Source organism: Bos indicus, chromosome 19 (assembly GCF_029378745.1).
Source record: "Bos indicus isolate NIAB-ARS_2022 breed Sahiwal x Tharparkar chromosome 19, NIAB-ARS_B.indTharparkar_mat_pri_1.0, whole genome shotgun sequence".
Lineage (NCBI taxonomy): Eukaryota > Metazoa > Chordata > Mammalia > Artiodactyla > Bovidae > Bos > Bos indicus.
The window spans coordinates 14,280,783-14,304,738 of NC_091778.1; the positions used below are offsets into that span (position 1 = coordinate 14,280,783).

Here is a 23,956-nt window from a genome sequence, read left to right on the forward strand (position 1 = left end):
GGTGGGAGGGATGGGGACTCCCAGTCTGCAGAGGAGAGACTCCCTTGACCTGGGGGAGTTCTTAGTCTGATGGCAGGGGACAGAAGCCTCTATTCTGGGGAGCTCCGAATCTGATGGGGGGACAGATCCCCTGCCAAAGGAAAGCTCTCAGGCAAATGGAGGAGGCTCCCCTATTCTGGGGAGCAAGCAATCTAATGCGGGGCGGCGGGGGGCGGGGAGGAATACAGCCTCTGCCCTGGCGGTGGGGGAGGGTGCCTCTGGTCTGATGAGAAAGCGTAGTCTCCGTCAGTCAGATGAGACGCCAATCTAACCGATCCACACAGAGAAAAAAGGAAAAGGGTGCAAATGAGTGAGATTCGAGGCAGAGCGAATGGACACTGCAAACAGAGCTCGGAGCACAAGGGCAGAACCCCAGCACTGGTGTGGCCAGCGCCTCACTTCCGGGTTAGGGCGGGGCCTAAGCGGGGCGGGGGTGGGGTGGGGACGGGTCATCACCTCCCCCATGCTCCTTCCCTCCGTGTGCGTTTCCCCCTGGGCTGACCTCTCCCGTGACTGGCAGGTGGGGGAACGTCAGGCCTTGGCAGGGACCGAGACCTCCTCGCCACGGTCCTGGTTCTCTGCGCCAACAGCTCCCCGTTTTCCAAACAGCCGCCCCACCCTGTGTCCTGTGTGCCCAGAACTTGGACTCTCTCCCGTCTCCCCCTCCCTTGTCTCTTTGCACGGAAGACAAATGGAGATCCTGGAGGACAGGAAAGAAAGATCAGGGAGGGAAAGATTGCGGAGGGGAAGTAAGGGAGCAGGGCTAATGAAGCCATGTCACAGCAGAGCCGCAGAGATGGGTGAAGTGTTTGCAGCTGCAGGTGAGAAGCGCACGCGGTCCTGCGTTATCAGTGACACTCGCGAGGCCGTCTCTGCATCAAAGACTCTGCAGTCCGGGGACTCCCGGAGCAGAGGGACCCAAGCGTAAAGTAGCTACACAGTTAAGAGCCTCCTTCACTCAAGCCGGTGTTCCTCACTCCGTCCATTTACCATAGGGGAGTGAACTTGAGGTTTCTTGGTGAGTTTGGACCGAGAGCCTCTGGATGCTTCGTCCCGGAGATAGGGCCTTGGGACAAAAAAATGGAGAGACAGACACAGAAGGAAAGAGGAAGGCGGCGGGGGCGCAGCGGACCAGGCGGGGAGCGGGCCCTTCCGGGTCTTCGCGGCCGCGGGGGTCGGGGCGTGGAGGGGGGCTGAGGCTCGGTGCCCGGGTCCCGGGCGGAGGCGGCGGCGGCTTTGTTGGCGGCCGGCTCCGGGAGCAACCTTGAGCGCGGGCGCGGAGACAGTGATTTAGGGGCTGGCATTGAAGCGTGAAGGTAAATGGCCACATTTCACCGTCAGAAGGTGAGCGGGAGGCGCCCGCCCCTTCCCTTCCCCCAAGGCCCCGGGGTGGGGGGTGTGGGGGATCGGCCTGTCGCGGGCACCCGCCGAGATCCCGGCTGAATCCCTGAGGCCCTGCGGCCGCAGCCGCCCCGGAGGAGGGAAGCCGGACGCCCAGCACTTCTTTCCTGACCCGTTCATATCTGGGGAAGTTAAGCGATCTGGGGCCCGAAGCTGCTTCAGGGGAGAATCTGAGAGGCAAAGGCCCACAGCCCGGGGACCTGAGGGACCCTCTGCTGGTCAGGACGGGGTGCGGGAGGCAGCTTAACTCTTCACAGGGGTCCTGAGGTCTGGTCGGCCTTCTGCTCACAGTGCAGATGTGGAAACAGAGGCTCAGGAGGTTAAGTGACCTGCTGCAGACCCTGCATCTGGGGAGGGATGAGCAGGGAGGGATCTAGGTCTGCGGGACCCCCCAGCCTGTGTCACTGAACCCTAAACCCCCAGCAGGTTGCCTCCAAGAGCTCTGGGATCTGGGCACTGGGTGTGGGGGAGCTTGTGGGTGCAGGAAGTGTCGGCATCCAGCAACCTCCTGCTGTTTTGAAAATAATACAGGAAAATAATCATGAAAATAACTTCTGCTCTTCATGTTCCGAGGTGGCTGAGACAGAAAAGAATCCACCTGAAATGCTGGAGACCTGGGTTCAATCTCTGGGTCGGGAAGATCTCCTGGAGGAGGGCATGTCAACCCACTCTACTGTTCTTGCCTGGGAAACCCCATGGACAGAGGAGCCTGGCGGGCTACAGTCCATGGGGTCGCAAAGAGTTGGACACGACTGAAGTGACTAACACTTTCACTAACACGTCATATTAAAAAAATACAGAAATTTGGCTGTGATTTGATAACCCTTCTTTTTGACCCGTCTACCTGTCCCTCCTTTGGGCAAAGCTTCCTTCCCGGAGACCCCTTAATCTCTCCCACAGTTTTGAGCCAAGCGCATGTGAGTGGAGTGTTGAGATGAGTAATTTGATTCATTTTGTTATTTTGCTGAGAAAAAGAGGCCCAGGCTGGGGCATGCGTGCCCTGTTGGAGTAGGGCCATGACATTGCAGACTGGCCCCGCCCCCTGCCCTGCCCCAGCATCATTTCCCAGGCTCAAGTGGCAGAGAGAGGCAGAGTCAGGAGGAGGGGCTGGGGGGAGTAAGCCCAGGGCACCAGGGCTGGGCCAGAGAGACCCCCAGAGGGTGGAAGGAAATAGTTCCCTGGCTCTACTTGGGGCAGCTTTGGTGGTTTTTATTCATAACAGCTGCTTTTTCTTGGATGCCTACTAAGTGTTCAGCATACCTTTAATCATGCCAGCAACCCTACGTAATACATATTGTTATCCCTATTTTATAGATATGAACACTGAGGCTGGGCCCCTGATCTAAAAATCCACTGCTGAGAGGTGGTGGAGCTGGGATTGGACCTGAGTCCCGTTGACCGTAGAGAGATTCTTCTGCGGCCGCTCTCTTTCACTGGGAAGGGGACTGCAGAGGCCTTGAGGAGATGACCCAGCACTCAATGGTAAAGGAGGCTGGCATTCACCTCCCTCTTGTGATTTTCCTTGGGCCAGTTCTCCTACGGAGTCTGGGTGGGACCGCAGGTCAGGGCAGAGGGTAGTCAGGTGTGGGAGGTGGAGGTCAGACCTCTCAGCTAACACTTGCCCTCAACCCTGGGCAGACAGAAGAGGGTCCCTGGGGGTGGGGGGGTGGGGGCTGTGTATCCTCAGGTTCCAGTGGAAGGTGCTCTGGATGGTGGGAGAGAGATTACCTTCCATGGTCTGAATTACTCCTGGAGAGGCCAAAGACCCCCTACTAGAGAAATTCTATGGGGCTGGGGGGCAGGTGCAGCATCCCAGGGGTTCATCCTTTCTAGGACGGGGCCCTGGTGGGAGCAAAACCAGCCACGGGACCCAGGTGAACACAGGCTGAGGCTTTGGGGAAGTGAGGCCTGTTTTCAGAAAGCCCTGGTTCCTCAGACCCCAGTTCCTATGACAACTTCAAATAGCCGTTATCATTGAACACTGACTATGTGCCCCAAACTGTGCTAAGCCTTCTCTTAATCCTGACAGCCGCCGTGTACAGTAGGAACTATATTAACTCCATCTGACCGATGAGTAAATAGAGGCAGAAGCTCCCCTGGGCCAACAAGCTCTCCTAGACCTGCTTCCTCCCCTATGGGGGTGGGGCAGGAGGACATAGCACATGGAGAGGGGTCTCCAAACCCTTATAATCTCAGCATAGGGCCTGGCCCCTGGAAGCCCTCAATACACGTAGCTTCTTTATCATTCTTTTGTTTGTTTGTTTGTTTTATTTTTAATTGGAGATAATTGCTTTACATTAGTGAGTAGGTTTCTGCCATACATCAATGTGAATCAGCCATAGGTCTGCTATTATTAGGGCTTCCTTGGTGGCTCAGACAGTAAAGAATCTGCCTGCAATGCAGGAGACCCAGGTTTGATCCCTGAGTTGGGAAGATCCCCTGGAGAAAGGAATGGATACATACTCCGTACTCCGGTATTATTGCCTGGAGAATCCCAAGGACAGAGGAGCCTGGCAGGCTACAGTCCATGGAGTCACAAAGAGTCGGACATGACTGAGCAACTAACACACACACCATTATTATTCTTGATGTTTGGTGGGTGGAGGCATTGGGTGGCGGCACCTTGCCTTTCAGCCCATTATTTTTGGGGCCAAGGTCTTACCTTCTAAACTGGGGCCTCAGGGTACACATCTTTCTCCCAGCTCCTTCTGAGTCTGCCTTTACCTCCAGGTGGCCCTTGATCTAGGGGAGACGCATGTGGGAGCCTGTGTGTGTGAACGTGATGAAAAGATGTCTCTTGTTCTGTGAAGAGCAGAGTAGGGGGTCCCAGAAAGGCCCTTCCTTCCCAGGACAGGGTCCTATCCTGGGTCGCTTCAGGAACCATCCCCCACGCCCCCGTCCATTTCTGCATTGGTCGCCTGGATGGAGGTGGGTGGTGTCAGGCTAACCTCTTTTCCCTTCATCAACCTTCATAGTGGTGACCAGACCAGGGGTCTGTCCTCTTTCTGGGTTCTCGGCCTTCTGCGCCCCTACCCTGGTCCTTGGCAGGGATCCCAGATTCCAGCTGGTCCAACCCCACCTTTTGACAGATAAGGGCAGGGAAGCTCAGAGAAGGGGAGCGACCTGAACAAGGTCACACAGCGAGTGATGATGCTGGGGTAGGCAACCCGAGGGGAATCTCCTAGGGCTTCCAGTTTGGGGGGGTCGAGAAATGAGGGGTGCCCGCCCTCTCCTCTTGCCTGGGGTGTTGTCAGCTTGAGCACTAGCCACCCGCCCCCATCCCCATCCACACACCAGGTGGAATTGTCTTAATGCAGCAAATTGTTCATACACATGTAAGCAAATATCTCCTCAAATTATCTCTTATCACCAAATAGGCCACGATGCTCACCGGCTGGAGGGCTGAGGTTGTCTTTCAATCCACTGATGATGAGGGGGAGGCAGGGGAGGGGGCCCGGCTGACACCAAAAATAAGCCAGCTGAGCGGGGATGGTTGTCGCAAGGGGCAGAGCGAAGTTGTCAGGCGGCGAGAGCGTGTGAGGCGGCAGGACGATAATGTGGCATGACACTTCTGAAATGAGCGGCCCGTTGCCATGGTGAGCAGCCAGGAGGGACCGGCTCTCCCGAGGCTGAAATAAAACACGCTTTAAATGATGTTTGATTAGAATTTAGATCATGTAACCGAATACCTCAGTCCTTCTCGTCCCTGTGCTTTTCTTCTTTTCTTCTCAATTCTCCCCTTCTCCCCTCCATCCCCTCCCCACCCTACCCTGGGGCGCATGTACACTCCTGTGCCACACTCACACAGGCACACACACACACACTTGCACACACACGCCCTTCTTCTCTCTCTCTCTCTCCTCTCCCCAGTTGTTCTCTGCCTTGGTTGGACCTCATTTCAGAAAATTTGGCTCAGAGCAGATGCCGGGGGCCCCTTGGCGGGGTCACAGCACTGGCCTCGGGGTCCTGGTTTGAGTCTCTGCTGTTGTGCTCTGATAATAGTAATGCTAAAACAATCCACAGGGTCCAAGCCTCTTCTTTGTGCCCTTTACAAAGCTCTGCTGCTGCCCTTTGCCGGCTTGTCATCATACCCATTTTCTGGATGGGGAAGCTGAGGCTCAAAGAGGCCAAATGTCTTATCCAAGATCACACAAGATGTGAATTCAGCACTGCTACGGGCTCCTCTTGGGGCTCTGGGGAGAACCCTCCTAAACACCTTTAGGAGGAAGGGAGTGGAGCCCGCTCTCTGTCCTCTGGGTCCTCGACCTTGACTGGTCCAGCTTGTTTTGAAGATCTACGCTGCTCTTGTTCTGCCTGTGTGAACCATCCCAGGGATGGGCAAAGCCCCGACTTGGTTCCAGAGGGCACTGGGACAAACTCTGATTTTCTTGTCATATGCTCCTGCTCTTTTGTTTGGCAATGGATGTATGTTTTATTTGTGGTGGTTTTTCCAGGGCATGCTGCCCAGATGGGGAAGACAGCCAGTCCCGAAGACAGAGGGCACTGCTATTGATTATGGCTGGCATGTAGAGACAGGGCAGACAGGGCTGCTCTTGGTGCCTGGATTTTCTCAGAGGCGCCTGGAGAGTTATCATCATCCTAGGTGTGTGTCAGAAGGCTGCGGCTTGACCCAGCATCCACCTTCTCCAGCAGACCAAGGTCTCCAGACTGTCTCTCTCATCCTCAGCCTGTCCATCCATGTGTTCACTTGTTCAACATCAGCTGTGTGCCAAGATGCTCACTGTGGAGCAGCCCTGACCTCCGCCTTCACAGGTGTGGCGGTTTGTGGGCCACGGGCAGGTGATCTGAAGACAGACACCCAAACACACACACACACACTACACACACACACACACACACACACACACACACACACACACACACACACGAGTCTCCTTTGGTGCAGAGTGTGAATGATTTGATGCAGGAGGAAGCAAAGTGCTCCGGGAACATCAAGGATGGGAGCCCTCCTGTGTCAGATGGGGACCCAGGAAGGCTTCTCAGAGGAGATGATAAACGAAGGAAGACAAAAGGCTTCTTGGGGCTCCCCTGGTGGTCCAACTGTTGAGGCTCTGCCCTCCCAAAGCAGGAGGCCTGAGTCTGATCTCAGGTCAGGGAACTAGATTCCACATGCCGCAATTAAGAGTTCACTTGCTGCGATTAGAGATCGATTAGAGAAGGAAATGGCAACCCACTCCAGTGTTCTTGCCTGGAGAATCCCGGGGACCGGGGAGCCTGGTGGGCTGCCGTCTATGGGGTCACACAGAGTCGGACACAACTGAAGTGACTTTGCAGCAGCAGAGATCCTGCATGCAGCAACGGGGATCTCGTGTGCTGCAATTAAGGCCCGGGGCAGCTGAAATTAAAAAATATACATATTAAAAAAAAAAGACAGGTGCTTCTCCAAGTGCTCAGACAGAAAGGACAGCCCAGGCGGGGAGCCCTCGATGTGCAAAGTCCAACGTACCCAGCAGAAAGGAAGTTCCTGGGGTAGATGGGGGGTGGGAGTGGGATTGCGGATGGGGTTGGGGGGGAGGGGGGCAGGGGTTTGGGAAGGTGGGGGTGAGAGGGTGGGTGTCTGTGTTTCTTCCATTAGACTCTAAGCTTTTGAAAGGCAGAGACTGAGCCCCTGAAAACCTCCCCCCAAGATGGGGTTACCCTGAGGGTATAGAGGTGTCTTTTATTTCTTTTGTCTTCTGCAACTCAAAAGGCCTTCATTTCTTTGCATATCCTGTTAACTCTGAAAGCAGGGGCCCCTCCTTAATGTATGTGTCTGGCCTCCTTAGTGTTTGGCACAGGATCTGTTTCATATATATATTTAATTAAAAATTTTTTTTAATTTATTTATGTTTTTGGTTGTGCTGGGTCTTTGTCATTGCATGGGCTTTTCTCTAGCTGCAGAGACGGGAGAGGGGGGCTACTCTCTAGTTACAATCGCTTCTCTCGCCGAGGAGCACGGGCTTCAGTAGTTGCGGCTCCCGGGCTCTGGAGCGCAGGCTCAGTAGCTGTGGTGCACAGGCTTAGCTGCTCCGTGGCATATGGGATCCTCCCAGATCAGGGATGGAACCTGTGTCTCCAGATTGACAGGTGGATTCTTCACCACTGAGCAACCAGGGAAGCCCCTGTAGTCAATTTTTGACAGCACCCTGGAGCATGGGAGGGACCTTAGTTTCCCAACCAGGGATCAAAATTTCGCCCCCTGCATTGGGAGGCAGAGTCTTAACCACTGGACCACCGGGGAAGTTCTGGACCTGTTACGTAAAAATGAATCAGTGCTTATTGGGTACTTACTGTGTCCCTGGCATTGTGCTAAACGTTTCACAGGTGATTCCCTCCTTTGAGCAGCGCTTGACCAGCAACAACTCCCTGGTATTTCAAGGGCAGGAAAGAGCAAGTGGGGGGTTTGGTGAGGGGAGAAGCTGTGGATCAGATTCTGGGGCCCCAAAGGGAAGGATGGGGGGCGGAGGAGGGGGCCTGGATAAATTAGGCCGTCAAGGTTGGGAAAAGGCAGAGGACATTTGACTGGGACTGACTGGGATGGGAAGGGGGTCGGCAGGGGCAGCAAGAGATGCGGGCTGGGGAAGCAGCCATCACCTAGAACCAGGGATCTTTTTCCCTTCCCCACCCTCCCATCTGGTTGCTGTCAACTTCTGAATCCAGCCCTCCCTTCCAGCCCCACCACTCCTGCCCTTGGCTGGTTTATCCCCCGCTTGGACCTCTGTAGCCGCCTTTCTCACTGGCTCCTCGCCCCAGAATTCTCCTTCTGCCACCTTTTCCTCCTGGCCATCTGTTAGCTTCCTGTAACTTAGATTTGACTGCTTCATTCCTGTGCCCCAAAGCCATCGTGGCCCCATCATGGCCCCATCGTGGACCCATGACCCAGGGTCCACAGCTCTGACTCCCCTCTCAAGCCCCACTGTGATGTGATCCCAGCCTGCCTCTCCAGCCTCGACAACTCTCAACTTCTCATCTCCTGATTGGTCAGTTCTTGGTGCCTCTTCTTACCTGCACCCGTGCAAACTCAGAGTGCCCTGCAGGAATGCCTTCTCTTGCCCCCTGGTCAAGGCTGACTCATCTCTTTCTTTATAGGCTCAGCTCAAATCTTTGCCACTCTGGAACCCCTTTCCTGACCACTTCTTTCAGAAAGCATGTATCTTTTTCTTTTTCTTTTGGCCATGCTTTGTGGCTTGTGGGATCTTAGTTGCCTCGCCAGAGGCTGAACCAGGGTCCTCTGCAGTGAAAGTGCAGTGTCTTAACCATTGGACTTCCAGGGAATTCTCAGAAGGCATGTATATTAGTCAGCTTGAGCTGCCATAACAAAACACGATAGACTGGGTGGTTTAAACAACAGGAATGTATTTTGCCTAGTTCTGGGAAGTCCAAGGTCTAGGCACTGGCTCATTTGGTTCCCTGGAGGGTCCCTGTTCTCCTGGCTGTAGACGGCTGCCTTCTCTCTGGATTCTTCACGTGGTGGACAGAGAGCAGGGAAGAGCTCTGGTCTCTTTCTCTTCTTACAAGGCACTAATTCCACCACAGGGCCCCACCCTCCTGACTTTATTAAATTACCTCCCAAAGTCCTCATCTCCAAACCCCATCACTTTGGGCTGCAGCATATGAATTTTGTGGGGAACAAACATCCAGCCCACAGCAGTCTGTTACAGGCAGGTCAGATTTTTCAATGTTGTCTAATTGTTTCAGGTTATTTCCTTAACTTGACTGGAAGCTCCCTGAGGAGCAAACTGTGACTGGCAGTAATTGTGTATTGACATGCCTGGTAATAACATCTGCCTATTTATTACAGGCTCCCCAAAAGTTCACACTCAAGGGTCCCCAGACTTCACCTTTCCTCTGTCCCCAAGGAAGTTTCTGTGTTTAGCCCTGTTTGGGCCTCAATAGCTTGGGTGGGCATAGTGGATTGGAAAGAAAGTTGAAAGAAGCCCAGAAAAGACAGAGTGCCCCTCCTGGCTGGATAGGATCAAAGGATAAAAGGCAGAGGGGAGAGCAAGGAGAGGTAGGCACCTGCAGGGGCTGGTTTGGTGAGGGCTTCAGGGGAGGTTGAGGCACCTTGAATGAGCTGTGGGAGGGAGTGGGAGATAGGAGAAGAAGATTCAAATACATGTCACTTTGTCTTATGAATGTGTGTGCATGTGTGTATTACATATATATATATATACACACACATTTTGGAGAAGGAAATGGCAACCCACTCCAGTGCTCTTGCCTGGAGAATCTCCATGGACAGAGGAGCCTGGCAGGGTACAGTCCAAGGGGTCGCAAGAGTCAGACACGACTTAGCAACTAAACCACCACCACCATATACATATATATGGTGGCACTAGCTGTTAAGAACCCACCTGCCAATGGAGGAAATGTAAGAGACACGGGTTCGATCCCTGTGTCGAGAAGATCCCCTGGAGGAGGGCATGGCAACCCACTCCAGTATTCTTGCCTGGAAAATACCATGGACAGAGGAGTCTGGCAGGCTACAGTCCATAGGATCACAAAGAGTCGGGACACAACTGAGGTGACTTAGCACGCATGAGGAGAGAGCAGAAGGGGTGACTCTGGCCCTAACCCTGGGCCTCTAACCCTAGAGCTGTATCTTCCGATGGGGCCACCGTGGTCTTTGAACTCTGTGTTGGGGGAGACCAGGAGGCTCATTAGGCTGGAACGTGATTATATGTACCTATGGCTCAGCTCTATCTGTGTGGTCAAAGGTGGCGCAGGTCCAGGCCTCTGTAGCCTTCAGAGTCCAGACGACAGTGTGATTCGCTGTTTGGGAGCGTGGTCCTGAGAGGCCAGAAATTGGGGGGGGAGTGGCAGGTGTTCTGGAGGGTGTGCAGACAAAGGGGCGGGGCGCCTTGAGGCCAAGGACATTAAACGACACGGCTCACGGTCTCCCTGGGCTCCACCTGTTAGCACGCAGGGCCTCTTTGGTAAGGGGACAACCTTACAACTCAGAGTAACTTTGTGTGTGTGTCCGACTCTTTGCGACTTCATGGACTGTAGCCCGCCAGGCTCCTCTGTCCATGGGATTCTCCAGGCGAGAATACTGGAATGGGTTGCCATGGCCTCCTCCAAGGGATCTTTCTGACCCAGGGATCGAACCTGGGTTGGAAAGATCCAGACCGACCCGCGTCTCTTGTGTCTCCTGTATTGGCAGGTGGATTCTTTACCACTAGCGCCACCTGGAAAGGTAGGGTTTGTTTTATTGCAATACAGGAAGAAAACCCAGGGCTTGGAGGTCAGGAAATCTAGGTTCATGGCCCTCCAATTGGGCTCCCAGGGGTGCCTTCATTGTGCTGTGTGCCTAAGTTTCTCCACCAATAAACTGGATGCAAGACTCATGTTGTTCATCTCGGAGGTGGCACGGAAGTGACGGTGATTGGAGAGGTCGAGTCCACTGTTCACACAGGAGCTGGGTGAGGGGGTGGTCACAGTAACTCTGCAGCGAGATGAAGCCCGTGAGGACCCGCACATCACAGGTTCGACCTTGGCACTGCAGCCCCAAGGGGTGGGCGTCCAGGGTGAGATCTCTGCAGGGACAGGAAGGGGCCCAGGCGTGGCTGGGATCTGGGGAAGGACAGACCCAGAAGAGGGGTCCTGGCAGATGGGGGACTGCCATCCCTTCTTTTCAGGACCCTGTGGGAGAAAGAATTCTCCCCTCCTTCTGTCAACTGAGTTGCAGCCCAGCAATGAACAGTAAGAGTAATAAAAAAACAATAGCTTGGGACTTCCCTGGTGGTCCAGTGGCTAAGACTCTAGGCTCTCAGTGCAGGGGGCCTGGGTTTGATCCCTGGTCAGGGATCTAAAGCCCACCTGCTGCAAACTAAGACCCAGCACAGCCAAGTAAATAAATAAAAATTAAAAAATAAAAATAATAGCTCATGTCTCAAGGGCCTGTATATCAATCTCTATTTTTAAGCACTTTACCTCATTTCTGCCTCAGAACGACCCTATGGAGAGAGAACTGTTTTAATCTGTATTTTACAGATGCAGAAACCAGAGCAGCTGGGTGACCTTCTCAAGGTCACAGAGCTTGTAAGTGGTGGAGTCATGACTCATGCTCAGACGATCCAGGGCTTGTGCCATGCTGTCCTGTCAGGAACTAATCCTGTATCCTTTACACTTCAGAGCAGGACTCCTCAGCTAAAAGTATCTCATTTGCCCCACATATTAAGACCAGGCAGAGGTTCGCAGCCACCTCTCCAAACAGAAGATCTACACTTGGGCACCCCGTGGCTGCTGCTCCCTGCTTCTGTACTCTTAGGCAAGTTAGCTCATCTGTAAAATGGGCGGACATACATTTGTTGAGTATCTCTTATGTGACACATTCTTTTTGTTTGTTTGTTTTTTGACTGCACCGCATGGCTTGCAGGATCTTCGTGTCCCCACCAGAGATTGAACCTGGGCCCCAGCAGCAAAAGCACTGAGTCCTAACCACCGGACTGCCAGGGAATTCCATTATGTGCCACATTTAATTTAAATCTGACCACTACATTTTGAGATTGCTCCACTTAGCAGCTGGGGAAGCTGAGTCACAGAGGGGTGAAAACAAATTCCCCAAGGCCACATGAAACAGGCTGACATGAAACAGGCTTAGTCTGTCCTATTTTGGAGTGTATGTTCTTTCTATTCCCTCTCATTCCTCAAGTTGTAATCCACAAAGCCTGAATTCCTGGGGGTGGGGGTGTGTGTTAATAATTATTGTGTTAAAAAATGTTCCATGATCAACTCTGTTTAGGGAAGGCTGTTTTCAAAAATTAGAAGTTATTTGTTTCAGGACTTCTCAGAGCCTTTATTACACTGGTGTGCCTTAGGAAGCTCTAAGAGGAGAGCAGAGTTAGTATGAACTTCCTCACCGTGAGATAGTTTGTCGGGAAGAAGCTTGTGGGAGAAGCATTCCTTGGAACTCACTTTGGGAAGAGCTGTACTTCACCCCCAAAGCTTCCCTGGTAACAACAGTGACGCCAGTAGCAATAACAGTGACACCGAGAAAGAGATCATCACGATCATGTTAGTTGTGTGTCAGTTGCAATGATCCTTTTCTGTGCAGGATTTTTGGGAGATTTTTCTGCATCCTTCCCAGCTTTAAGCACCCTGATCCCTTCCTTGAGCTCAGGGCAGGTCCAGTCTGTTCCTCATGCCTGGGGCTCCTCTCTCCTCTCCTCTAAGCCTTTGCCTGGGTCAGACCCTTTAGGCTGCTCTCCCCTTCCTCCCCTTGTTCCTGACAAAAATAAGGGAGGCTTGGAGAGGGGAAGTGATGTGGCCCAGGGTGTATGGTGAGACAGGCACCCCCCATCTCCTGCCCCTCTTCCACAGCCCACCAGCACAGGACACCCCACTTCTGAGAAGCATCCAGGATGGACTCGTCCCAGGGCCAACCACGAGCTTCTCTGGCTCTGTCTCAGTCTTATCACGCTTGGTCTCTATTACGCATTGCTAAGCGATGTCAGGACTGCCTTTTATGTTGTTGCTGTTCAGTTGCCAAGTTGTGTTTGACTCTTTTGGGCCCCATGGACTGCAGCACGCCGGGCTTCGCTGTCCTTCACCATCTCCCAGAGTTCGCTCAAACTCATGTCCATTGAGTCAGTGATGCCATCCAACCATCTCATCCTCTGTTGTCCCCTTCTCCTCCTACCTTCAATCTTTCCTAGCATCAGGGTCTTTTACAGTGAGTCAGTTCTTCGCATCAGGTGGCTAAAGTATCGGCGCTTCAGCTTCAGCATCAATCCTTCCAATGAGTATTCAGAGTTGATTTCCTTTAGGATGGACTGATTCGATCTCTTTGCTGTCCAAGGTACTCTCAACAGTCTTCTCCGACACCACAGTTCAAAAGCATCAATTCTTTGGCACTCAGTCTTCTTTATGATCCAACGCTCCATCTGTACATGACTACTGGAAAAACCATAGCTTTGACTAGATGGACCTTTGTCGGCAAAGTGATGTCTCTGCTTTTTAATATGCTGTCTAGGTTTGTCATAGCTTTTGGTATGCTGTATTAAAAGAAAACAGTTTTGTTAAGATATTCATATATCATAAAATTTACCCTATTATCATATTCATTTAAAAGTTGTTTATTATAATAATTTTTCTACATAAAGAGCACAAATCAGCACACAGAGTGATGAATTTTTAACAAAGTAAAAACATCTGTGTAATCAGCATCTGTGTTTGAAGCGGATCATCTCCTGCCCCAAAGAACCTCCCTGGTGTATTCTCCCTTCACCCAAGGTTAACACACCTGACCACTACCCCACAGAGGTTTGTTTAGAAAACAAAAGCAAAAAACAACTCCTTGGGACTTCCCGGGTGGTCCAGTGGTTAAGAATCCACCTGCCAATTCAGGGGCCCTGGCTTCAATCCCTGGTCCGGAAAGATCTCACGTGCCATGGGTCAGCTAAGCCTGAGAGCCACAACTACAGAGGCCTGCTCACCTTGAGCCTGTGTACTGCAACAGGAGAAGCCGTGGCAATGAGAAGCCTGTACACTGCAGCGAAGAGTCGGCCCTGCTCACTGCAACTAAAGAAAGCCCACGTGCTGCAAAAAAAAATAAACTCATCAACTTATTCTTTTCCCTTTTCTTCTTTCCTTCCTCCTTCCCTCCCTTCTGACCCACTTCCTTTATTCCTCTACCTGCTCCTTCCTTTCTTGTTGATTCTACTTCCATATAGTTTATTTGAAGTTTATAGTAAGAGGCACAGCGAGAGTGTAAAAGCCTTAACATGTGCCCTGGGAGGTGGTGTGAGGTGAGGGGGTCAAGTTGCTGAGAGATCTGACTCTAGACTGGCCACTGCCAGCTGTGAGGCCTGGGGCTTGTGACGGAACCTCTCTGCCTTAGTTTTCTTACCTGTGAAATGGGAGTAATGACTCGACTGACTGCAAAGGGTGATGGGAAGATTAAACAAGGTGTCTTTACCTTATGTGTGCAAAGTGTTTACATACACCTGTGCCAGGAAGCCTGGGGAAAGCTCTACTGGATGATAATATCTCTTACAAGATGAGAAGTGAGGACAGGGGATGAGAACCACGGCCATTTAATGAGCACCTGCTATATGCTGGGGCTTTACCTCTGATCTGCCTGGCTGTCCTGCAAGAAGAGATTATTATCTCCATTTTATTTATTTTTTAAAAAGCATTTATTAATTTGGCTGCTTCCGGTGCTGACTGCGGCATGTGTGATCCTTGTTGCAGCGCGTGGGCTCTTTCCCCAACCTCATGTGGGATCTTAGTCCCCAGATCAGGGATCAAACCTGCCCACAGCCTTGGAAGGTGGCTTCTTAACCACTGGACCACCAGGGAAGTCCCCATCTCCATCTTACAGATGAGGAGATGAGGCCTGGAGAGGTAAATCCTGAAGACGTAGGTTGGTAAGTGTTGGAACTGGAGCTGGAACCCGAGGAGTCTGGCTTGAATGCCCACGTTCCCACCCCAGGAACCAGCCTTGTGTTAATGTCACCTAGCTGTGAGCTGAGCACTGTCCTCTGTGGGGGATGTCCCCTGCTGTGGTCCCATTGTGGTCCTATCCTCCCAGGGACGCAATGCTCCGTCCCCCCCGCACCCCATGCTGGGGACATCCTCCTGGGGCAGGGGTGGGGCTCTAGGGAGGGGATGGTTTCCCAGGGAAGAGCACTGGAGAGGACTGCCTGGCAGTAGAGGGTTCGGACTGCCCTGGGCATGCGCAGTTCCCGCGCCTACTGGAAGCCTCCCTCCTACCCAGGGAAGCTCTGGGGCCCCAGAGAAGGGCTGGCCTATGGGGTGGCTTTAGAGCCCACCACCCTGGGGCAATGGAGAAGAGTCCGCACCCTGCAGAATCGCCTTGTAGGGCCCTGTCCTGCCCATCAGGACTCATGGGGTGGGGTCGGGGGGTACAAAGCAGAGCCAGGCAGGTCAGGCATGGGGGTGCTGATGACTCCTCCAGCTGGGGCAGGACCAGGGTGGGGTGATGGATCTCCCACCCCTGCTGAGTGCTCAGTAAACAGCCGGTTCTGCTGTGACCCCTCCAACAGGGGGAAGGCTCCCCAGGCAGAGGAGACTAGCTCTTCAGACCAGTTCTGGGGCCCTGAGGCCTCCTTCCTGCCCATCTCCCGAACCAGTGTGTTGTGCTGTGGCCTCGGAGCAGAGGGCAATGGGGGCACCCCCCCCACCCCCACCCCTGGTGCCTCAGGCTGCACCTGGCTCCTCGGGGGGGCCTGGTGGGAGTGCAGACATCACCTGCCCTCTTGCTGGCCTCAACCGTCCCTACCCTGACCTCCAAGCTCCCGGGGGCCAGCTGGGACATCTGTATCCATCTTGCCCCAAACTCTGGAGATTCTGACAAATTTCCTTTCATTGCTTGCAGCCATGTTATTTAAAGTAATTAACCTTAATTTATAAATTTTTATATCAAACTGCCTTTTAACTTTTAGAACTGGCAGGAGCAGCCTTATCCCTGGGCTCCTAATAGTTCTCCATTTAATCAAAATTCATCCATCAGGTTCCAGTGTTAAATCATCTTTTAATTGGGAGTTACATTCTGGTTAATAGTTTTATAATTCGCCTCCTCTAATAGTTTTTACCACAGGGATCTCTACTCCATTTTTCCTCACTCTATTATTGAGGGCGTGCGGTTCTGCGGGGACGGCTTTGCTGGGCCCCGCCTCTCTGGCCTCTGCTGGTCGTCGCCTCTTTTGTTCTTGGTGGTCTCATTAATTCCCGAGAAGAGTTGTCTCTGCTGCGTGTTACTAGGGCAGAGCTACTCTCCTCGCTTCCGCAGCCTTCGGAGCTGTGGCCAGTGCCCGTTTCTCTCCACGAGGAAGTCACAGCAACAGAAAGGGAGAGAGGGAGAGAGATGGAGATTGGAACAGAGAGTGTGGAGAGCAAGGAAGGTTCTGGAAGCCCATAGGTCCGGCCCGCAGCAGACGGGGAGAGAGAAGCAGACGAGTTAGGAAGTAGATGCAGACCCAGGACTGGCTCTTCCCTGGCTCCTGCCCACCACCGATCATCCACATCCCCTTCCACCCGGAAGTTGCGGGAAGGGACGTGCCTCCCCGCCCCACCCCGCCCTGAGACCCGGAATGGCCGGGCCCGCGGGACTCCTGGAGGAGGGCAAGGAAGGGCGGCTGCATTAGAGCTATCCCGGAGATGCTGCTGGGCCTCCGGCGGGCGAGAGGGAGAGGGCATACAGACTGCAGTATCAGGAAGGGGAGAGAGAGGCCAGAGAGACACGGCAGTAGAAGAGAGTCAAGAACAAGAAAAGAGGGACTTCCCTGGCGGTCTAGTGGTTAAGACTGTGCTCCTTTTGCGGGGGGCATGGGTTCGATCCCTGGCTGGAGAATTAATATCTTACATGCCTGGCGGTGCAGACAAAAAAAAAAAAAAAAAAAAGATTAAAGAATAAAAGGATTTCCCTGGTGGCCCAGTGGTTAAGAGACTGCCTGCCAATGCAGGGGACACAGGCTCAGTCCCTGGTCCAGGAAGATTCCACCCGCCACCGGGCAACTAAGTCCACACTCTGCAACTTCTGAGCACACCTGCCACAACTACGGAGGCCTGCGTGCCCTAGAGCCCAGGCTCCACGCAGTGAGAAGCCACGGCAATGAGAAGTCCGCGCCCTGTGACTAGAGCGTAGCCCCCGCTCGCCTGTGCAACTGGAGAACGCCTGTGAACAGCAACGAAGACCCAGCGCAGACACAAAAGACAAATAAGTAAAAAATTTCAAAAGATATTAAACATAAAGAGCAAGAAAAGAGAGGGGAGATAAAGAGGGGAGAGAAGGGGAAAGAAAGACGACATTGGAAGGGTACAGAGGAAACGGGTCCCTCCGGTCAGGAGCCCTGACTGGTAAGCAGACATGTTTGTGTGGACACCTGCTCTCGCAAGCCCACGTGCTCGCACAGGGCTGAAACCAGACCTGGAGGCACCTCGCACAGGGGTGATGATGGGCTGGGGGTCAGACCCCGCGCCTGTGGATGGGAGTCTTTGAGATGGCCTCCAGGGCAGGTGGAATGGGAGGGATGCTCCTAGATTCCTGACCCTCAGAAACCTCATAGAAGAAAGGTTGTTGTAAGTTGCTACATGTAGGCAGTAATTTGTTATGCAGCAGTAGATAACTGGTACACATTCATGCCATCAGCATTGCTGGGGGTGGAACTTGACTCGGGTATGTTTCAAAGCTCCCCAGGCAATGCCAGTGTGCATCCCAGGTGGAGGGCCACTGCCCCAAGGCCTGTGTGTGCCCGTGAGAGTGTGTGTGTGTGCACCTGGTGTATGCCTGTGCCATGTGCGTGTTTACGGTGGGGTGTGGGCACCACGCCACATGCATTTGTCAGTAGGCAGAAATACCAGCAGCCCCTTGTGTGTTTTGGGCCCAGGTACCCGTGTCAGTTCCTGGCTCAGGAAAGTCTGGAGAACGGAAGGAGCCTCGGAGGTTTTGTGGCCAGACTGACATGGGCCATCCACCACTTCCCCTCTGTGAGCCCTCTCTGAGCCTCAGTTTCCCCACTTGTGAAATGAGGGCATGCAGATCCCCATTCTGCCCAGTCCTTTGAGGAGGTGCTATATGAGCTGACTACGTACCTCCTGGACTGGCTTTGGCAAAATATCTTGGTAGAGTTGTTTAGTGGCTAGGTCATTTCTGACTCTGCAACCCTGTGGACTGTAGCCCACCAGGTTCCTCTGTCCATGGGATTCTCCAGGAAGAATACTGGAGTGGGTTGCCATTTCCTCCTCCAGGGGATCTTCCTGATCCAGGGATTGAACCTGTGTCTCTTGTGCCTCCTGCAATGGCAGGCAGGCTCTTTTGTTGTAATGGCTCTTGGTGTAGTGAGATCTGACCTGCAGTGCCATAGATGTGAAAGCAATCAAGTGTGTAGCCCCCTCTGCAGGACCTGACCTGAAGGAGGGTCTGTCCTGGGGCACATCCCTGAGGATGGGGTGGGGAAGGAGACAACATTAGTCATGGCTGGGTTAGGGCTTGGGATTTGAGGCCAGTAAATAGTCTTTCCCTCTAAATGCCAAGTGGCTTAGATGGGCAGGACGAGAACAGAGGTAGGCTGGTGGTTCCAGCTGAGTCTACACCCCTCCCGTCTGCGAGTCCTTGCCTGAGCCTCTTATCCTTGTTCGGCCTCAGTTTCCTCATCCCTGAAGTGGAACAGCAAACCATCTCCCACCTTCTGCATGTGATATGCTGCATCTCCACACCAAGCCCCTGTGTGGGAGGTTGGGAAAGGAGAGAATCTGGGTGAAAGGAGCTCACCTGGGCCTCCAGCCAGTTCTGCAAACAGAACTGATTCCCAACCCTGGCTCTTGCTGTGTGACCTTAGGGAAGTCACTGCCCCATCTCTGGGCCTTATCATCAGTAGGTAATGATGCCTGCCTTGTGGTGGTATGGAGAAAATGGAAAAAGATGCTGCTTGGGGTGTGCCCTGCATGGTACTTGAAAGTGTCAGTCGTTCAGTTTTGTCCAACTCTGGGATCCCATGGACTGGAGCCCACCAGGTTTCTCTGACCATGGGATTCTCCAGGCAAGAATACTGGAGTGGGTTGCCATTCCCTTCTCCAGGGGATTGTCTAAGCCCAGGGATCGAACCCGGGTCTCCTGCATTGCAGGCAGATTCTTTACCGTCTGAGCCACAGGAAACAGAGATGCATGGTACTTGGCATCCAATAAAGGGCAAACTTGCTTGTCATAAGCTCCAGCCAAACTTTTCCAGGTGTCTAAGAAAACACTATGGAAAAACACAATGTTCACTACGGAAAATGGCTTTTCATTTCTGTGGCTCTGGGGTGGCGGGGACGGGGGGTACAGAAGAGGAAGAAGACGGGAGGAGGGACAGGAAAGCATCGTTTGTTGTGAACTCACCAGGTGCCCCTGCAACATGGTGCTTTTACTCCCATCTCATGTGACGTCTAAACCTGGTGACAATAAGGATGATCGGTCCCACTTTACAGACAGGGAACTAAGGCTCAGGAGGGCCAAGGAACATCCTTGTTCAGTGTCACATGGCTAAGGACTGCAGAGTCAGGTCTCCATTTTCCTGTTCTCTTTTTCTTTCAAAAAAAAAAAAATTATTTGGCTGCGTTGGGTCTTAGTTGCAGCACACAGGATCTTTAGTGTGTGCGAGTTTATATGAACTCGCAGTTGCAGCATGTGGGATCTAGTTCCCTGACCAGGGATGGAACCTGGGCCCCCTGCGTTGGGAGTGAGGAGTCTTAGCCACTGGACCACCAGGGAAGTCCTTCTGTTTTCTTGTTTTCTTTGTGACTGTCTGTGTCCCTGAAACAAGCCTCTGATCTCCAGTGACTCTGATAGCGGGAAAGCTTTGTAACTTACAGAGTCATCTGGGGAAGATCTCTGTGTGATGACATCCAAGGATGGTTAAAGAAGGCGTCACAGCCCCCAAAGCACATGAGTCAACCCTGACCCCTCGCCCTGACAGGAAATCTCTCACTGAGCCCATTTCACAGATGAAAGGACTGATGCTCAGAGAGCCTGAGTGGGACCCAGTCGTCAAGGCATTGGAGCAGCTGAGACTCTGGTCTCTGGCGGAGTGAGAGGTGCATGCAGGGGCAGAGGGAGAGGGAGAGAGCAGGGGTGAGGACAGCAAAGCTGTGCGGAGCCAGCCCCTGGGGCTGAGGAGCCCGTGTGTGTTTATGGGGGTCCGAAAAAGAGGCTGAAGACGGATACCTCTAGTGCCCTCAGCTGCCAGAAGCAGGCTGGCATTTGTGCTGCGGTGCCGGCCATTGGATGTCCAGCTCTGGGTTAGCCGTCCATCAGCCTCCCGGCCCAGTTTGCCTACCTTCCCAGTAGGGACTGTCACTGAGCCCAGGGGTGACGGAACAGCTGAGGGGACAAAGAGGGGGGATCTGGCAGCAGAAAGGGGATCCGGGGAGAGAGGTTATTCCCTGAAATCTCAGGCCTTTTAGCACTGCCCGTCGGGGTGGGGGAGGTGTGAGGACCCCGCAGGCCTGGCAGGATGAAATGTTTATTTTCCCTAGGGGCTGAAGTCAGTGATGGAGGAAAGGAGAACAGACGAGGCAGGAGGATTGGAAACTCACCAAGACATGGAGCCCGGGAGACAGAAGTAGGCAGAGAAGGAGCGAGACCAGGGAGAGCCAACAGCAGCCTGTTGGCTGCCCATCCCGGGTGAGCTGGGGCGGTAAAGCCTGCATCCTTGGAGCGGTGACCAGGATCCAGGGTCTCCGTTTCCATGGGGAAAAATCTGGACTCTTCTGCAGGGGAGAAACCCAGCTTCCCCTTTTGGGGGATGGAGGAGTTCAGGCAGGGCTTCTCCAGCCCCATTCCCTCCTCTCCTCCCACCCGGATCCAGGCTCTGTCTCTGCACCGCACCCCTCCCCAGCCCCTCCCACCCTCCTGCTGCTGACCTGGGAGAAGCTGCTGGTTCCTAAGAAACGATTCCCAGGACTGTGGGCTGCCAGGATCCAGGCTCCTTTCTGTCTAATAGCTGGGGACGGGGGCCCTGGCAGGAGCTTAGCTCAGATTTGTGTAAATGAAGCTGGACCGCAGCTTAGAGTAGTGACAGCCTGGAGCCCATGGATGCCAAGTCCTGGCTGGGTTTTGGTTTTTCAGTTATTCTGGGCAAGTGGGGACATGTCCAGGCCTCCTCTGACCCCCAGCACCACCCAAGTGACTTTCTGCTGGGGTTGTGAGTGAGGCTGAGAGGTGAAGGGCAGTGGGGGGAAGGGCAGGAAGCCTCTCTCAGGGGCCTCCCGGGGGATTATATACTTGCGTTTTATATACTTGCCCTTTTGAGCCCTCGCCATCGGTGGGGCAGAAATTATGACTCCCATTTTCACACGTGAGGGAAGCCGGACTCAGAAAGGTTAATTAAATTGCCCAAGGTCACTCAGCCAGTGATGATGGAAATCAGGATTCGAATCCAGGTCTGGTCCCAAAGTCTGGCTCTTTTCATGCTGCTGTGTGCATGGGATTGAGGCGGGGGAGGGGAGAGCCTGAATAAGGGAGAGAGGGGTACAGGCCAGGCATGGGGAGGGGGTCACTGGGTGTGGTGGGGCGGGGCGTGCCCTAGACCTGGAAAACCTTCCTTAGCACCCTGGCTTTGCCCGTTTTCACTTGTGCAAGGTTGGGCGAGCCCCTTATCTCTGAGTCACACGTAGATGGAGTGGCTGTGAGGTGTCTTTTCCCTGTTTGTCAAATAAGTGAACAAAAAGGCAAGTGGAGGCAGGAACAGGAAGACATATATTCTAACTTGGGTCTAAGGCTGGAGCTCCCCCTTTGACCGGGGACAGAGTCCCTGCAGACACCCAGCCCCTGAACATCTGTCCCTCTCAACCCACCTAAATGAGGCCCCCCACTCCCTGCAGGCAGGTGAGCCAACTGCTAGGTGGTGGATGGGAGTGCACGTCCTGGGGGCTCCAATTCTGGTGGCTCCCTATCACAGTGTAGCATCCTCTCCCCTGGAGAGTCACCCTGAGGTCTCTGTTTCTGGGCTGGGTTGGTTACTGTTAATTAAACCAGTTGTTGGACTGAATGCCTCCCTTTATCATGTCTCCTAGACCTAGTAATCCCCCACCAGTGGAGGAAGGGGATGGGAGGGCAGAGGGTTCTCAAAACCAAGCCAGGCTGCCTCTGGAGACAAGAAGACACCTGAGAGAGTCAAGCCCACCCTTTGATCCCTCTTGGGAGGCTGGGAAACTTGCATTCCAGCCTCAGAATTCCTGGAAGCTGGCTGTGTCTGCATCCCATGAGATTCAGCTAAGGCCTTTTGGCCGCCACGACCCTTGGGACCGCTTTCCCACTGAGCTTCTTTGGAGCCACTGGGGCAGAATCAGCAAGAGTGGAGGTGACTGCATGGGGCTGAGGTGGGGGGCCAGGGACTTATCTGTGAGGCCAGAATGGAATGCTGGATGGGACTGAGGTTTCCAGTTGCAAAGCCAGGGATACCCCTGCTTCATCCACGCACCCCTGTTCCCTTTGAAGATCTTTGGGGCCAGGTGGGGGGTGGGTCCCCAAACATCTCACTTCTCTGCTCAGGCCTTCCTAGAAGTATATGGACCTAGAGACAGATGCTGGGCCCATGCACGGATGCTCAGACTTCTGGTCAACCTCTCCCTTGTGCCTTCTTCCCTCCCAGCTGAACCTGCCTCCTCCTGCCCGCCCGGTCCACCACCACCCCCCGCCCCCCCCAGTGTCAGAGGCCAGTTGGGGCAGGGAGGGAGCCAGGGTGGGGCCAGCAGAAGGTGCATAAATCATTATTGGCGAAGACCTCAGCCCTGAGCTGCCGGGTGGAGGCTGCTGCTCACGGTCAGGCCAAGGCATAAATCATAATTCCCCTACAATAGATCCTTTTGCAGCCGCCATCAGGAAAACTGTGTTGGTTTTATCGATTTTTTGACATGGGGGCCTAGGCAGCGGGCGGCTCCTGAATCATTATGAAATGAAACTGATTAGGAATTCATGGAATACTAAATAAACTTTACGAGCCCGTTGTAAGTTTTTTGATGCATGGGGAGCGGAAAATGAAAACTAATGATATAAAAATTACACAGCGTGCTGAGTATTATTATACTGCTATTGATTTGTTTCAAACTGTACATCAAAATCGAAGAGGGCTGGGGCGGCTCCTGCAGTGATGCTGGGGATGTTTGGGCTCACCAGGGCTAGAAGGCTTTTTTTCCCCTTTCTATTTTTATTTATTTTTTTCTATCTCTTGCCTCTAGCCTCCCTGCTCTGAAAGCCAAATCCTTTTTCCCCACCTCTAGTCTTCCGGAGAAGGCCTCCAGGGGCCACTTAGCCACCCACCCACAGGGCAGCCTCCTTCTCAGCTTGGAATCTGGACCCTGATTCAACTTGAGTTCCTAGCCTCCACTGGTCTTTCTCTCTGGAGCTGCATTTTCAGTCTGTGAGTTTCTCTTTTCCCTTCTGCCCCCCGTCCCTCTTCTCTAGGGAAGGACAGCAAGCTTCAGGAAAAAGAGCTGAGGATCTGTTTTCTGTTGGCATCTTGCTGTGTGACCTTGAGCATGTCACCGTACCTCTCTGGGTATCAAAAAGACTGCACTCATTAGATCAGAGTTTCCCAAGGTATAGTCTGTTGATAGCCACATGATAATCACCTTCAGATCTAGTCAAAAATATTAATTTCCCAGGCCCTTCCTTGGATGAACTGACTAAAGCTCAGGAGTGGGATATTTTACTAAGTATCCCTTGTGATTCCCAGACATGTTTGATACCCATGGATCTAAAGTGACATGATCTGAGCCACTTATCCCATTCTGTTGTCAGAGGTGGCCTTAAAGCTGTGATTGTTGCCCTCTGCATTAGTCAGCTTTTGCTAGTTTGGGAAGCAGTAACAAGCAATCCCCAAGTTTCAGCAGCTTACAGCAACAATAGATAATTTTTTGCTCATGGTACATGTCTGCTGTGGGTCATTTGTGACCCAGCTCTGTATATCTTCATTCCTGGGATCAGACTGAAAAAGCAGTCTCAATCAAAGACTTGTTATTCCAGTGGCAGAGGGAAAAGAGCAAGAAAGATGGTGGAAATATCTGATGTTTC

General features: G+C 53.1%; 2 long non-coding RNA genes across 2 annotated transcripts; one reads left to right on the plus strand and one right to left on the minus strand.

Moving 5' to 3' along the window:
- The first annotated feature begins 1,073 nt into the window (after positions 1-1,073).
- On the plus strand, positions 1,074-2,254 carry LOC139177749 (uncharacterized). The gene is made up of 2 exons (XR_011562239.1): positions 1,074-1,383; positions 2,014-2,254. It is a non-coding gene; the product is annotated as an uncharacterized lncRNA (long non-coding RNA).
- Positions 2,255-15,950: 13,696 nt separating this feature from the next.
- LOC139177750 (uncharacterized) lies at positions 15,951-20,949 on the minus strand. Its single transcript, XR_011562240.1, has 3 exons — positions 20,806-20,949; positions 20,479-20,677; positions 15,951-16,310 (listed from the first exon to the last, which is right to left on the minus strand). It is a non-coding gene; the product is annotated as an uncharacterized lncRNA (long non-coding RNA).
- Positions 20,950-23,956: the final 3,007 nt, after the last annotated feature.